The sequence below is a fragment of the Urocampus carinirostris genome, chromosome 15 (genome assembly GCF_059441175.1).
Source record: "Urocampus carinirostris isolate Australia breed hairy pipefish chromosome 15, RoL_Ucar_1.0, whole genome shotgun sequence".
NCBI lineage: Eukaryota > Metazoa > Chordata > Actinopteri > Syngnathiformes > Syngnathidae > Urocampus > Urocampus carinirostris.
This window is the reverse complement of record NC_142363.1, coordinates 32274937-32291796: the sequence shown is the minus strand read 5'-3', so window position 1 is coordinate 32291796 and position 16860 is coordinate 32274937. Positions and strand designations below refer to the sequence as shown.

General features: G+C 41.5%; 1 long non-coding RNA gene across 1 annotated transcript in view; it reads left to right on the top strand.

Moving 5' to 3' along the window:
- The window catches only part of LOC148352184 (uncharacterized), an 83131-nt gene extending 71628 nt beyond the window's left edge, over positions 1-11503 (top strand). Inside the window, exon 3 of the long non-coding RNA XR_015852888.1 lies at positions 11327-11503. This is a non-coding gene — a long non-coding RNA (uncharacterized LOC148352184). The remainder of the gene's footprint in view (positions 1-11326) is intronic.
- The last annotated feature ends 5357 nt before the right edge of the window (positions 11504-16860 follow it).

Sequence of the window (16860 nt, the reverse complement as noted above, 5' to 3'; positions counted from 1 at the left end):
ACAAATCAGTTATCACTTCAAGAGGTTTCAGTTCACAACAATATTTTACATTATACAAAATGATATTGCTGAAATCATTATATTAATCTATATTCTTTTGTTTATTTTCTTTCGTCGAATCGTTGGCTTCAACGCGCGTGTTTTCCTTGCCTCCGCGATCTTCCGAAGAACTTCTCCGCCGTTTTTTCGTGCCAGAATCATTGCCGTTGTTATCACTTTCTGCATTATGTTTCGACTTATTACCGACACTGAAGAAATCACCAATTTTGTATTGATTTGCACCTAATACTGTTTTTTCGGAGGCATACTCATACCTGTCAACCTCCTCGGCTCCAACTGTCATATTTTCCCTTACAAAATACAAAATAATCTTACACCATATTTGTTTTTCCAAACGTGTTTATTTATATAGTTTAATATGTTATATTGTACATGTGTTTTGTTTTATCATATATGTTTTGTTGTGAGATACTGAGTTGCTCGACATGAATGAGGTTTATTACAATAAAACTTCAAAAATGAAGTCGCTTGGACGTTCACTCTAGAAGGAAAAAATACATACAAATAGAATTAAGTAGAATTTTCTTATTCAAATTATGAATTCCTTTTCTGCATTCAATTATTGTTGCTAATATACTGATTAAAGGGATTTATACAACATCATAATTCGTAATATAATGCATCAAAGCAAGTGAGCCGTTTGAGAGCCGGCTCTCTTGAATGAGTTGAGCCGAAAAAGACGGTTCTCTAAGAAGAGACGGAATTCCACCACAACAATGACGTAATCTTGTTTTCCGAGATCGGCGTGCGGACGAAAACTCGAACCGCGAGACCAAAACAACAATGGCGGATCTGCCTGACGAAAAGTTGAGTGCCGGGGACGCACGTTGATTTGACACAATGCGTCCCCAGCAAAAATGATGCGTCTAGGACGCAGGGACGCAGGCAAACCAAAACACTGATTTAGTATTGCCTTTATTGTTATTAATGATAACATGACCATGTTATATGTCGAAGTGTCCTTGGGCAAGACACTGAATCCCTAATGCCCCCGATAAGCAGGTAGGCTGACTCCCTATTGGTGTGTGTGAATGGGTAAGTGTGAAGCACATTGTAAAGCGCTTTGGGAGCTCTTCATTGACTTGAAAAGTGCTATAGAAATGCAGACCATTTACCATTTAGCATCTTGATTATCCTCAAAACGTTTGGAGGCTGACTCCCTATTGGTGTGTGAGTGTGTGTGTGAATGGGTGAGTGTGAAGCACATTGTAAAGCGCTTTGGGAGGTCTTCATTGACTTGAAAAGCGCTATAGAAATGCAGACCATTTACCATTTAGCATCTTGATTATCCTCAAAACGTTTGGAGGCCGACTCGCTATTGGTGTGTGAGTGTGTGTGTGAATGGGTAAGTGTGAAGCACATTGTAAAGCTCTTTGGGAGGTCTTGAATTGACAACCTATATATAAATGCAGACCATTTACCATTTACATTGTTTACAACGAGAATAGAATCTAATAGAATTATCTTTCTTGTCATTGTTATCAAGGTGAATTTTGGTATCCATTTTTTTACTTTGATTACACTTTAATTAATTCATTTTTTATATTTTTGTTTTGTTTTGCTGAGAAAAATGTATTTATAAATAAAAGATGTATATATATATATATATATAAATATATATATATATGTGTGTGTGAATAGTATAGTAATATATATGAATGTGTGAATGTGTGAAACTGGAGTGACATGCCCAATTTCGTTGTCACAATATGTTAACCCATTTTCAATGACAATAAAGGTCTATTCTATTCTATTCTATATATACTAAAAACACATTGTAGAAATATAATGATTCATTTGTTGTTATTTAAATTTTCAACTAACTAAAACCATTAACTGTGTCAGAGCCAGAACAGGACCCACTCGCGTAACGTTACTCACAGTTTTATGGCGGGAGAAAGAAAGGAGCGCACACTCGTTTCGGAGATCGTTGGTCGTGGGGAGTAGGTTGCTCAGCCGCGGAAGTGGGTAGACCCAATCGCATAACGTTTACCTCAAGTTTTGTTGAAAGAAAGAGGAAGGGCTGCGCAAACGATCCGGTATTCGCTGGACGCAGGAAGCAAGTCGCTCTCGCCCTCGGATTGTGATCCGAACACAGAAGTGGGTCTTCCGTAGCGAGCGATGGCGGTGTCGGGAACGGAAAAACAGGTCGGTAGCCGGGACTGGGAGAGCAAAGCGTGGTTGGAAACGGGTCGTAAGTCAGGACGGGAGAGTAGACGTAGTCGGGATCAAAAATAGGTCGTAAGCCGGGACGGTAGAGCTGACGTGGTCAGGATCAAAACAGGTCGTAGCCGGAGACAAATGGGAGCAAAAACGGGACAGGCGTGAGTCAGGGTCGAAAAAAGGCTTGCCTTGTATACACAGAGGTTCGCAGACGGACCGACAACAGGGGACAGACACAACATGGTTCAAAGAGTGACAGGGAGCCAATCAGAGCCCGGGGCGGTTGGCGACAAATGAGCGGGCACAGCTGAGTCACATCAGTAATCATGATACCTGGTCAGGTTTGGGTAGGGTTACTTTAACTTGATTACTTTCAATTACTTTTGGATTACTCCAATATCAAATATGCTCATAAAAGACAAAAGAAACTAAATATGAATAAAATGATGACTCACAACACGTGGTAAGCTTTCTCTCCTGGCTTTGATCTCTTTGAACTCCGGCAAAACTAACATCAAATGCCACAGAAACAAAATGAAAAAAAATCCAAACATCATTTTTGCCGTTCCGTGTAATCCGTTACTCCCCAAGCCTGCAGAAAATTGAGTCATTTTATTCATATTTCGTTTCTTTTGTCTTTTATTAGCATATTTGGTATTGGAGTAATCCAAAAGTAATTGAAAGTAATGAAGTTAAAGTAACCCTACCCAACCCTGCACCTGGTGGTTGTTTAGGTCACTGTTCAAATCTAAATAAAAGAAACATGGTCGCTTCCGAAATAAATGCACGGGTTCAATGTAGCCTAATGTAGCAGAGTAAGAGCACAGTTTCCTTTTCACAAATCTACTCAAGTAAAAATAATGTATTTATTGAAAAAGAAGTAAAAAAAAAAAGCTCCAAAACCTACTCAAGTCAATTTAACAGAGTGAATGCAACTTGCTACTACGCATTAGCCATTCAGGGGAACAGAGAGGGAAATCCGCACTAAAGCCGGAGAGAGAAATAATTGAATTTTTATCTAATTCGCCACGACGGCGTCCGTCATTGTTAATTACTTCTCCGGCAGAGCTAGCAAAAGAAGAGTCTTTAATCCCGAGGCTAAGAGCCGTCGCTAATGTCACGCAAATTGTTTTATTCCACTTTTTATCCTCGCGTTACTACAAACAATCGGAATGGCGGTTTTCAAGAAAAGTCATTTATGTTTTTAATTGGGACTTCTGATCCTAGGCTGGTAAATATTGTTCGGTATTTATTGCTTCAAGTATAACTTTTGAAAATGAGCTTTGAAGTCAAACGCAGATTAGCTGCTTTAAAGTATTGCGGGTTTTGCGGCCATTTTGTTTCTAGGCTTCCCGTTTTGGTCGATACGTGTCACTTCCTGATTCAGCCTTCATCATTTTATTATACTGTAAAGACAATTGCTTGGAATGTATTTATTTTTACAGAATCCAATTCGATGGTTACCGATTCGGCCAGCCGGTGGTGCTGACGGGTTCCACATGAATTAGTTCCCGAAATAGCCTCTTTTTTGTCCCTAGTATCATTAAAATAAAATAAAAAAGTATCATTTAAATGATTGATTTTGCAGTCCATTGCAGACCAACACATTGTTTGATTTTAACCAACTACGATTTATTGATATGGCAAAGAAATTGAATCAACTGAAAGAATATAGAACATTATTGACACAAAGACTCGCGGTGTTAGCGAGGGGGAAGAAATTTATTTATTTTTACAGAATCTAATTTGGTGGTTACTGATTTGGCCAGCAGGTGGTGCTGACGAGTTCCACATGAATTAGTTCCCGAAATAGCTCTGTTTGTCTCTAGAATCATTTATCATGAAGGAAGCCATACTCTAAACATTGTATTTTAGCTTTCAATGATTGATTTTGCAGTCCATTGCAGACCAACCCATTGTTTGATTTTAACCAACTACGATTTATTGATATGGCAAAGAAATTGAATCAACTTACAGAATATAGAACATTAATGACACAAGGACTCGCGGTGTTAGCGAGGGGGAAGAAATGTATTTATTTTTACAGAATCTAATTCGGTGGTTACCGATTCGGCCAGCCGGTGGTGCTGACGGGTTCCACATGAATTAGTTCCCGAAATAGCCTCTTTTTGTCCCTAGTATCATTAAAATAAAATAAAAAAAGTATCATTTGAATGATTGATTTTGCAGTCCATTGCAGATCAACACATTGTTTGATTTTAACCAACTACGATTTATTGATATGGCAAAGAAATTGAATCAACTTAAAGAATATAGAACATTATTGACACAAGGACTCGCGGTGTTAGCGAGGGGGAAGAAATGTATTCATTTTTACAGAATCTAATTCGGTGGTTACCAATTCGGCCAGCAGGTGGTGCTGACGAGTTCCACATGAATTTGTTCCCGAAATAGCCTCTTTTTGTCTCTAGTGTCATTTATCATGATGAAAGCAATACTCTAAACATTGTATTTTAGCTCTAAATGATTGATTTTGCAGTCCATTGCAGATCAATATATATATTAACCAACTACGATTTATTGATATGGCAAAGAAATTGAATCAACTGAAAGAATATAGAACATTATTGACAAAAGGACTCGCGGTGTTAGCGAGGGGGAAGAAATGTATTTATTTTTACAGAATCTAATTCGGTGGTTACCGATTTGGCCAGCAGGTGGTGCTGACGAGTTCCATATGAATTAGTTCCCGAAATAGCCTCTTTTTGTCTCTAGTATTACTTATCATGAAGAAAGCAATACTCTAAACATTGCATTTTAGCTTTAAATGTCCATTACAATATATATATTAACCAACTACGATTTATTGATATGGCAAGGAAATTGAATCAACTGAAAGAATATGAAATGAAATGATCTGCATTTATATAGCGCTTTTCAAGTCAATGACTTCCCAAAGCGCTTTACAATGTGCTCCACATTTCCCAATAGCGGCCTTGTATTGCAGCCATGTAAGACGCTAACCTGCTTATTGGGGGTATTAGGGGTCCAGTGTCTTACCCAAGGACACTTCGACATGTAACACGGACGAGCCGGGATTCGAACTGGGATCCCTTGATCCCAAGACGAGCGCTCTACCTCCTGATTCTAAGATAATTATCTCATTTAAATCATCGGGGATGGTTTCCTGGCTGTGAAGAGAAAGCCGTGGATTTCAGCCCTCTTAGTCCCCATTGTCCCGAAGGGGCAAAGGCCAGGGAAGGCTAACAAACTTTCCGCTAGCTTTATCTCTGTGTTAAAGTGCAGTGTTTTTCTTCTTTTTTTTTTACCTTAACTAACAAACTCTCTGCTAGCTTTGGCCCGAAGGGCAAATTGACCATAGAAAGCAAACTACTATTTATTTAAAAAAAACTATCCATTCTGTTTTGACTCAAATACATCACACAACTCTAATTTCGTTCTGTATTTATCTTTATCTTCTCACTTTTGAAAAATTGAAGGAATACTTATTCTTATTTTCTGTCAAATAGCGGAAAACTAAAATGCTAACGCATGCTACGAATGTGTGTTTCCTTGCTATCCCCGCCATTAGCCAAAAGATTATTAGCACCCTCTCTCATGTAGTAATCCTTTAAGCTAATAAAGCACCATTATTAGAATTTGCCATTTCATTGAGCTCGTTCAATAATGAATCGTGTCCGTCTGGAGTTTCGGAACGGAGCTTAATTGGATTAGCGCCGTTAATTTGAGGAATTTGACGGGCTTTTAGACTTTGCGGGGTGGGCGTGTAAAAAAAAAAAAAATTCCTGTTCAAATAAAGGATAAAATATACTTCGAACTACGGAGTTTAGGGAAAAATATAGTGTCAAGAAGGTTACAAACAGAAAATGAGTGACACTAAAGCCCAGGTGTCAAACAGGCGGCCCGCGGGCCAGATCAGGCCCGCTGAGGGATTAAATCCGGCCCGCGAGACAACACTCAGAGAAGCACAAGAGAAAAACAAGCTGCAGGTGGAAATAGGTCCACTTGATGTTGCCAAACTCAGGTGCCTCTCACAAAGACACTGTAATTGTATTTCTTTCTCTCTCTTTGTCTCTCTCTCTCTCTCTCTCTCTCTCTGTCTCTTTCACTCTCTGTGTCTCTCTTTTTCTCTTCCTGTGTTGCTCTTTGTCTCTTTCTCTCTCTGTGTCTTTTTAACTTCTTTTGCTCTAACTTCCTTTTTTCCTTTTCTCTCTTTGCTCTTTCTCTCTTCCTACCCTTGGCGCTTTCTTTTCTCTTTTCTCTCCTTCTGTCTTTCTATTTCTTCTGGATTTCTTTCTTCCTCTCCCTTTCTTTTCCCCCTTTCTCACAATTTTTTGTCTTTTGTTGCTCACGCTCCCTCCCTCTCTGTCTCTTTCTTTGTCCCGCCCTCTCTCCTTTTCCCTCCCTCATTCTCTTATTTCTTTATCTCTCTTTTTCTTTCTCTTTAATCTACTCGTCCGGCCCCCGACAGAATGTTTGTTCTATCGTGTGGCCCCCGACTTAAAATGAGTTTGACACCCCTGCACTAAAGGGACTCAAAATCAGTTAAATGGAAACTAAGGTAAAAGATTCAGAATAGTCAGAGGTGGGGTATATTAGCCCAAAAAATAACACAAGTAAAAGTACTTTTATTCGGAATGATATGAGTCATGTAGAAGTAAAAAGTAGTCATCCAATTAATTACTTGAGTAAAAATGTAAAAAAGTACTTGGTGAAAAAAATTACTCAAGTACTGAGTAACTGTAGCGACGTTGTATTTATCGATTTTCTTCTTAAAAACAGCTGATCAATTATCTATCTTTCGATCTCTGTATCTCTATCAATCTCTCCATCTCTCTATCTATCTATCTATCTATCACTCTCTCTATCGCTCTATCTCTCGATCTGTCGATCTCTCTCTCACTCTCTATCTATCTCTCCATCTATCTATCTCTATATCGATGTCTCGATCTCTCGATATATCTCTATCTCTCTCTATCTATCTATCTATCTATCTATCTATCTATCTATCTATCACTCTCTATCACTCTCTCTATCGCTCTATCTCTCGATCTGTCGATCTCTCTCTCTCGCTCTCTATCTATCTCTCGCTCTCCATCTATCTATCTCTATCTATCTCTCTATCGATGTCTCGATCTCTCGATATATCTTTATCTCTCTCCCTCTCTCCCTCTCTCCCTCTCTCCCTCTCTCTCTCTCTCTCTCCCTCTCTCCCTCTCTCTCTCTCTCTCTCTCTCTATCTATCTATCTATCTCTATTTATTTATCTATCACTCTTTCTATCCCTCTATCTCTCGATCTGTCGAACTCTCTCTCGCTCTATCTATCTATCACTATCTATCTATCACTATCTTTCTATCTCTCTATCGATGTCTCGCTCTATCTCTATCTCTCTATCGATGTCTCGATCTATATCTATCTGTCTGTCTGTCTGTCTGTCTGTCTGTCTGTCTGTCTGTGTCTCTCTCTCTTTCTCTCTATCTCTCTATCTCTCTATCTATCTGTCTGTCTGTCTGTCTGTCTGTGTCTGTCTGTCTGTCTGTCTGTCTGTCTGTCTGTCTGTCTATCTATCTATCTATCTATCTATCTATCTATCTATCTATCTATTGTATCTATCTATCTATCTATTGTATCTATCTATTGTATCTAGCTACTGTATCTGTTGGTCTGTTCGTCTGTCTGCTACACAATACCATGAGCAGGGTTCGTACAGGTGCTTGAAATCCTTAAAAATGCTTGAGTTTTAATGTTGTGTTTTTAAGGTCGGGGAAATGCTTGAACATTGGGCGAAGTGCTTGAAAATGTTTGAAATTGTGGCCATTGTCAGAAACCTTTTGATCTTTGCTGGATTTCTTCCTTTGGCGGTATTGGAAAAATTGGCCTTGAAAGTGCTTAAAAAGTGCTTAAACTTGGCCATGAAGAAGTCTGCTTAGGTTTCTCTTTATCGCGATTCGGCAATTTTTATTTGTGTAACCCAACTTACTTTATGTCCTATACTATTTGTCTACTGTGCCATAATTTCAAAATAAACTAAAGGTATATTTATTATTAAACTCCAGTTGAATAAAGAAAGAAATGCGATCTTTTCAATCACAGTTCAAAAGATATCTTGTATTTCCTGCAAGCAGATGTTTTGAAAGGGAGGAGTGATGATTACAAAAACTGACAAAGGAGGAGTAGAGTGATACAAAACCAAAGATAAGAACGCTAACTGCCGATAAAAGAAAGAAAGTTGGCGCCAGGGTTACAAACGCCGCTTGTCGTCTTATCTTACCCAAGATGCAACGCTCCCAGAGAGGAAGGTCACGTCCGCTGGGTTGTTTTTCTTCTCGTTTTTGTTTTTTTTATCCTTCGCTTTGATTTTTAATAAACTTTTTTTTTTTGTTTCGAAGTCCCAAAGGCGCACGGCTGGAGGGAAATGTTTGCTCAACAAATCTAATGACGATGAAATCGTCCTCGTGAGAAATGTCAGGGAGCGCCCCTTTGTTTTTTTTCCCAGGTTGAAGTTTCGGTTTCTAGTTGGTCCTAAAAATCAATAGAATTTATGGAAATCCAAGTCACAGAAAACATTTGGACAGCTTTAATGTCTTGCCCTTTTTTTTTTTTTTTTACATTTTTAGAAAGAAAAAATGTTACATTTTTTTAGCCATTCTGTTTGCTCAATAAATCTATTGACAGTGATATCGTCTTCATGAGAAATATCAAAGAGCGTATCTTGGGTCTTTTCCCAGGTTGCAGTTTCGGTTTCTAATTGGTCCAAAAAAATCAATATAATTTATGGAAATTGTGGCCAAGTCACATAAAACATTTGGAGAACTTTAATGTCTTGCCCTTTTTTTTTTAGCCATTCTGTTTGCTCAACAAATCTAATGACGTTGAAATTTTCCTTGTGAGAAATGTCAGGGAGCGCCCTTTTGTTTTTTTTCTCAGGTTGAAGTTTCGGTTTCTAATTGATCCTAAAAAATCAATAGAATTTATAAAAATCGTGTATTGGTCACAGAAAATATCTGGAGAACTGTAATGTCTTGCCCCCTTTTTTTTTTACATTTTTGGAAAGAAAATAAATGTTAATTTTTTTAGCCATTCTATTTGCTCAACAAATCTATTGACGGTGAAATCGTCCTAGTGAGAATTGTCAAAGAGCGTCTCTTTGGTCTTTTTCCAGGTTGCAGTTTCGGTTTTTAATTGTGCCAAAAAATCAATAGAATTTACTGAAATTGTGGCCACATCAGAGAAAATACTTGGAGAGCTTTAATGTCTTACATTTTATTTTTTTAAATTTCTCAGAAACAAAAAAAAAAACATTTTTTAGCCATTCTGTTTGCTCAACAAATCTATTGACGGTGAAATCGTCCTCGTGAGAAATATCAGGGAGCGCCCCTTTAGTTTTTTTCCCAGGTTGAAGTTTCGGTTTCTAATTGGTCCTAAAAATTAATAAAATTTGTGGAAATTGTGGCCAAGTCACAGAAAACATTTGGAGAACTTTAAGATCTTGCCTTGAATATTAGGAGCTATTCCGCATGCGAAATGAGTTGTTGCTGTGTAGCGTGGAAAATGACGCGATGAGGAGCCGAAAAACATTCTAATCCATACTGTAGAATGAAAAAACCTTAATGCGGGGACATTGTATCCAGGGGGTGTACTGTACTAATAACTGAGTAATAACATCACAATAACATAGTAACAACATAGTGTTCTTAATGTCATATAGTGAAAATATTCCAAACAAAACCCACACAACAAACTGTAAACACCCAAGCACACATATAAATTTGAATGGGTGAGGGGTAGGGGTGGGCGGAGTTATGCACAAGGCGCACTTTTCTATGCCCAGCGCCGTCTGCACTGAAGATAAGTACGTCAATATCCATGTTTGCAGTATTTTGTGACATTTTTACGAATGAACTCTGCTTGCACCTTGTTTTGAAACCATTATCTATGAAGGTCAAAATTAGCACAACAAGGGGGACACGTTTAAAGGGGTATATTTGGGTTGGTGCAATGTTTGTCCGGCATTTTGTCTCACTGGGCCATACCAGACAATAGAGTGCCATCTAGTGGTCAAATATTACATATTGGGGCTTTAACCAAGAATGTGGTGCAATGCAAAATAAACACAGAGGTGTTAAAGATTCTGCTTGGGCTAAAAATTTACCCTACATTCCCTCTCTCATGAGTCACTTTCAAGCTATTTAATTTCCACATTAACGTTTTATTTATTATAGACAGGGTTGGGTAGGGTTACTTTAACTGGATTACTTTCGATTACTTTTGGATTACTCCAATACCAAATACGCTAATAAAAGACAAAATAAACTAAATAGGAATAAAATGACTAAATTTTGAGCAGGCTTGGGGAGTGACGGAATACATGGAACGGCAAAAATGATGTTTGGATTTATTTTCATTTTATTTCTGTCGCATTTGATGTTAGTTTTGCCGGAGATCAAAGAGATCAAAGCCAGCAGAGAAAGCTTACCATGTGTTCTGAGTCATCATTTTATTCAGATTTAGTTACTTTTGTCTTTTATTAGCATATTAAGTATTGGAGTCATCCAAAAGTCATTGAAAGTAATCCAGTTAAAGTAACCCTACCCAACCCTGGTCGCATTTGATGTTATTACTGCCGGAGATCAAAGAGATCAAAGCCAGGAGAGAAAGCTTACCACGTGTTGTGAGTCATCATTTTATTCAGATTTAGTTTTTTTGTCTTTTATTTGCATATCTGGTATTGGAGTCATCCAAAAGTAATTGAAAGTAATCCAGTTAAAGTAACCCTACCCAACCCTGGTCGCATTTGATGTTAGTTTTGCCGGAGATCAAAGAGATCAAAGCCAGGAGAGAAAGCTTACCACGTGTTGTGAGTCATCATTTTATTCAGATTTAGTTTTTTTGTCTTTTATTAGCATATTTGGTATTGGAGTAATCCAAAAGTCATTGAAAGTAATCCAGTTAAAGTAACCCTACCCAACCCTGATTATAGAATAGAATCTTTGAAATACTCTGAATAAAAATTCCTTGGATTTTTATTAAAATCCTTTCTTTTACCTCATACAGTGTTTTTTACCATAATTTATTGTCTTGAAACCAGAACGTTAAAGTGACATGGTGGCCTTTTCCAGACCTTCGAGCCGGGGGGGACTGATAATGCCTCCGGCCGGCATCCGGTTGCCACGGGAACCCGAGGGCCCGAGGAATGATCTCCTCGCCCGGTGTGAGACCTGCCCGGATGACGTCGGCGGTGTCGGTCGGCATGGCAACGGAGGCGACAACAGACTCATCTCACAAGGGCCGCTCTTGTCTGCAGGTGGACACGTTACACATTACGCACTTTCCTATTTTCCGTTCGGTTAGTTGGCGCTAACCGGAGGGAACGGCATTTTTTCGGGGTCCTCGAAGAGTTCGAGGATTTATTTGCCAAGGTTTACACACGATTGCGAGCGAGAATTAGAATTATTATTAAGGAAAGGTTTGAAGTCGTGGTTTGATTCCTTGGCACAGTTTACATATTTTGTGTTTTTCCATAAAACCGGCGCCTCCATTTTAAAAACACTATTTGAATCACCTGTCACAATTTGGCAATTGCCCTGTGCTGCGCTCACTCTTTCAGCCCCAGCTGCCACTCGTTCCCTAGTTAGCCCCCCTCCTATTTAAGCACGTCATTCTTGTTCATTCCTGGTCAGTCCGTCAGCGAGCCTCAGCGCATGCAAGGCAAGCACTTTTGACTTTGGCTCCTGTTTTGATCCCAACCTGTTTCCTGTATCGATCCCCGATCCAAGCTCCATTCTCCTATCCCGGCTACCTGTATCCTGCCTGATTCCATCCCCTGGTTCCTGTATCGATCCACGATCCACGCTCCGTTCTCCTGTCTCAGCTACCCGTATCCTGCGTGATTCCGTCCCCTGTTTCCTGTATCGATCCACGGTCTACGTTCCGTTCTCCTGTCTCAGCTACCCGTATCCTGCCTGATTCCGTCCCCTATTTCCTGTTTCAATGCCCAATCCATGCTCCGCTTTCTTGTCTCAGCTACCTGTATCCTGCCTTGTTTCGTCCCCTATTTCCTGTATCGATCTCCGATCCATGTCTCGTTCTCCTACCTCAGCTACCCGTATCCTGCCTGATTCCGTTCCCTGTTTCCGGTATTAATCCCAGATCCACGCTCCGTTCTCCTGTCCCGGCTACCCGTATCCTGCCTGATTCCGACCCCTGGTTCCTTAATCGATCCCCGATCCACGCTCCGTTCTCCTATCTCAGCTACCCGTATCCTGCCTGATTCCGTCCCCGATCCACGTTTCGTTCTCCTGTCTCAGCTACCCGTATCCTGCCTGATTCCGTCCCCTGTTTCCTGTATCAATCCCAGACCCACGCTCCGTTCTCCTGTCCCGGCTACCCGTATCCTGCCAGATTCCGACCCCTGGTTCCTGTATCCATCCCCGATCCACGCTCCATTGTCATGTCTCAGCTACCTGTATCCTGCGTTATTCCATCCCCTGTTTCCTGTATCGATCCCAGATCCACGCTCCGTTCTCCTGTCTCAGCTAACCGTATCCTGCGTGATTCCGTCCCCTGTTTCCTGTATCGATCCCCGATCCACGTCCCGTTCTCCTGTCTCAGCTACCCGTATCCTGCCTGATTCCGTCCCCTGTTTCCTGTATCGATTCCCGAACCGTGCTCAGTTCTCCTGTCTCAGCTGCCCAAATCCTGCCTGATTCCGTCCCCTGTTTACTGTATTGATCCCAGATCCACGGTCCGTTCTCCTGTTCTCGCTACCCGTATCCTGCCTAGTTTCGTCCCTTGTTTCCTGTATTCCATCCCCGATCCACGCTCCGTTCTCCGGTCTCGGCTACTCGTATCCTGCCTGTTTCCATCCCCTGTTTCCCGTATTGATCCCCGATCCACGTTCCGTTCTCCTGTCTCAGCTACCCGTATCCTGCCTGATTCCGTCCCCTGTTTCCTGTATCAATCCCAGACCCACGCTCCGTTCTCCTGTCCCGGCTACCCGTATCCTGCCAGATTCCGACCCCTGGTTCCTGTATCCATCCCCGATCCACGCTCCATTGTCCTGTCTCAGCTACCCGTATCCTGCGTGATTCCGTCCCCTGTTTCCTGTATCGATCCCTGGCCACCCAACTTGTTCCGATCTGCGATCTCGCTTCGTTCTCCTGTCCCGGCTACCTGACTTCCCTGGTCCACGATCACGCTCGGCTCTCCGGCCCCGCTTCTCCGCCTCGCCATCTGTCATCGGTCACGGGGGCTACCTGTTCCACCTGTCCAGCAAGCACCAGATCACTCTCTCTTCCCCTGTCCCTGACTTCCCCGATCCATTAATAAAGCATTTTGTGAAACGTTACGCATTTGGGTCCACTGCTTGTTCTGGTCGTGACATCACCGTAACTGCGCGACCGTTGGGCTAATGAGAAAATATAAACAATTCCTGGAAGAAGAGTCGGGCTTTGCGGCAATATTTAAAAAAAAAAAAAACGAATTAGTTCTCCAAAAACACCCAAAAGGTGACAGTAACTTCCCATATAAATATAATTTGTGTTCTTGGTCATCACAAGCTTCATTCCATGGTTACCATGGTTTTACTTCTCCCTTTAGCATCACTGCAAGCCTTGTTACCTATAGAAAATGAATACAGTATAAAAATACAGTATTGTATCAACGACTTGCAAAGTCTTTATGAAGCAGAGATTCTAAACGGACTGAAGAAAGAGAAAAGCATTGTGGGAGGTTGTTCCGCCAATAGCAGACCAGCATTTTTTATGAAGTCGACCAATAGCAGATCGGCATCTTAGAACTGTAAGTCTATACATGCACAAACGCCGGAAAGTATCTGGCTCTATTCATTCAATTTAGCCGACAGTGCAGTGGTGGTCTAAATTGGTTCAGTCCAGTATCTAAAGAGCACATTCCCCACGACAGTTTAGAGTCAAGGTTTGCACCAACATACCTTGTTTAGGCTACACGTTGCTAAGGAATCCTTATGAGGAAAGTCATTGAACAGTTTAGGTTCACTGTTTAAACAGTTTGTGACAAAAACCCACACAACAAACTAAACACCCAGAAATGCGGGCCAAGCGTACATAGAAATTTGAATGGGTGAGGGGTAGGAGTGAGTGGAGATATGCACACAGCGCACCTCTCTCTGACCAGCGCCGTTTGCACTGAAGATAAGTACGTCAATATACATGTTTGCAGTATTTTGTGACATTTTTACGAAAGATCTCTGCTTGCACCTTGTTTTGAAACCCTTATCTATGAAGTTCAAAATTAGCGCAACAAGGGGGACACGTTTAAAGAGGTATATTTGTTGATATGGGACACAGGCTCTGGCATTATTCTTATTTCATAAATTTGATCAAATGTTCCGTCATCACACAGTGAAATAAATTGAAATGAGGGGAAATTAAAAATGTCTTCAAGAGATCCGATTTATCGATTAATTGAAAAAACGATTCAGTTATGCACACAGCGCACTCTTCTATGCCCAGCGCCGTCTTCACTGAAGATAAGTATGCCAATGTACATGTTTGCAGTATTTTGTGACATTTTTACGAATGACCTCTGCTTGCACCTGGTTTTAAAACCATTATCTATGAAGTTCAAAATTAGCGCAACAAGGGGGACACGTTTAAAGAGGTATATTTGTTGATATGGGACACAGGCTCTGGCATCATTCTATGGTAAGGCGCCCGCTTTGAGACTGGGAGGTCGGTGGTTCGCGCCCCGGCCGAGTCATTCCTAAGACTTAAAAAGTGGTCGGCGGCGCCCTCTGTTGGCTGCGGCTGCATCGGCTCGCTACAACGGGTCAGGTGCAATCGACATTTCGTTCTGTGTACATTGTTACACAGAATGACAATACAAGGAAATTATTATTATTATTATTATTATTATTTCATAAATTTGATCAAATGTTCCGACATCACACAGTGAAATAAATTGAAATGAGGGGAAATTAAAAATGTCTTCAAGAGATCCAATTTATCGATTAATTGAAAAAACGATTCAGTTATGCACACGGCGCACTTTTCTATGCCCAGCGCCGTCTGCACTGAAGATAAGTACGTCAATATACATGTTTGCAGTATTTTGTGACATTTTTACGAATGACCTCTGCTTGCACCTGGTTTTAAAACCATTATCTATGAAGTTCAAAATTAGCGCAACAAGGGGGACACGTTTAAAGGGGTATATTTGTTGATATGGGACACAGATCTGGAAAAAAACGTTCCGGGCCCCAGATTTACTACTTTTATCACAATGAGGTTTTGTTTCTCGGCGTACTTGGAGAGGAACGGAGGCATCATTTCTCAACAGGATGCAAAAACGTCTCTGTAGGGAGGACAAATATTGGGACGAATCCGGGTTTTCTCATGCAAAAGCCGACCGGAGCAAGCGAGCCGAGGCGAAGGCTTAACCAAATCACCGGGAGGCCGTTTGCATTTCTGCGGTCGCCCATTGATGGAGAGTAAGCGGCGGTGGGAGGTGGCACACACTCATGTGTGAAATAGACTCTTCACGGGGTTTTAGGGAAGAGGCGGGGGTCCGGGTCTAGGTCTTAATCCCCACGCCCACTCTGGAGGCTTTTCTTTTTTTTTTTCAGGGGCCGAGGTCGCTTATCTGCGGGGACCTGGGTGACCATTTCATTAAGGACGCTCGGAGGGACCACAATGGCTGCTGGGGAATAAAAGGGAGAGTGGAACTCATGCGGAATCTAACGTGGATCTCAGATAAAAAAAACCTTCTTCTCGGAATTAAACTCGGGCGTGGATTTAGAAAAGAAAGACGTTTCGCTAATGTTCTTGTCAAAGTTAGCATCTTTTGTCACGGTTGCCATGGCGCCCAATTGGCCCCGCCCATGTGGCGCCAGCTGCGGCTCGTTGACAGATTGGCTTTAAGCTCAGTGCTCTCACTCTCCCTTGGTCAGCCCGTCAATGAACCTCATTGCACCCACGATCTGGTGATCGCTGGTCGCTCTGAACGCGGAAGTGCTACTTCTGTGGCGAGCGATGGCGGTGTCGGGAACGGAAAAAACGGGTCAGTAGGTGGGACAGGAGAGCAAAAAACTTGGTCGGGATCGGAAACAAGTGGAAAGCCAGGCGAGGAGAGTCGACGTGGTCAGGATCAAAAAACTGGTCAAAGCTGAGAAACAGACAGGAGCAAAAACAGGTAGGAATCAGAGTCGAAAAAGCTTGCCTAGGGTACACTGAGGTTCGCAGACGGACTGCCAACAGTTGACCGATAGACGTAGGTTTAAATAGTGACAGGGAGCCAATCAGAGTCCGAGGCAGTTGAGCGGGTACAGTTGATTCACATCAGTAATCATGACAGTAGAGGAAAAAATGGCTTTTAGAGTGCTTGTCATGAAATAGGTGCGCTTGACCAGTCACTGTTGCCATTGCGCCCAATTGGCCCCACCCGTGTGGCACCAGCTGTGACTTATTGACAGATTGACTTTCCGGCTTTTTAAGCTCAGTGTTCTCTGATTGGCTCCCTGTCCCTATTGAAACCCACTCCTGTCTGTCCCCTTTTGTCAGTCTGTCAGCAAACCACAGTGAACACTAGGCAAGCCTTTTTCGACCCTGACTCCCACCTGTTTTTTAGTCCCACTTTACAATACACTTCACACTTTACCCGTTCACACACACACTCA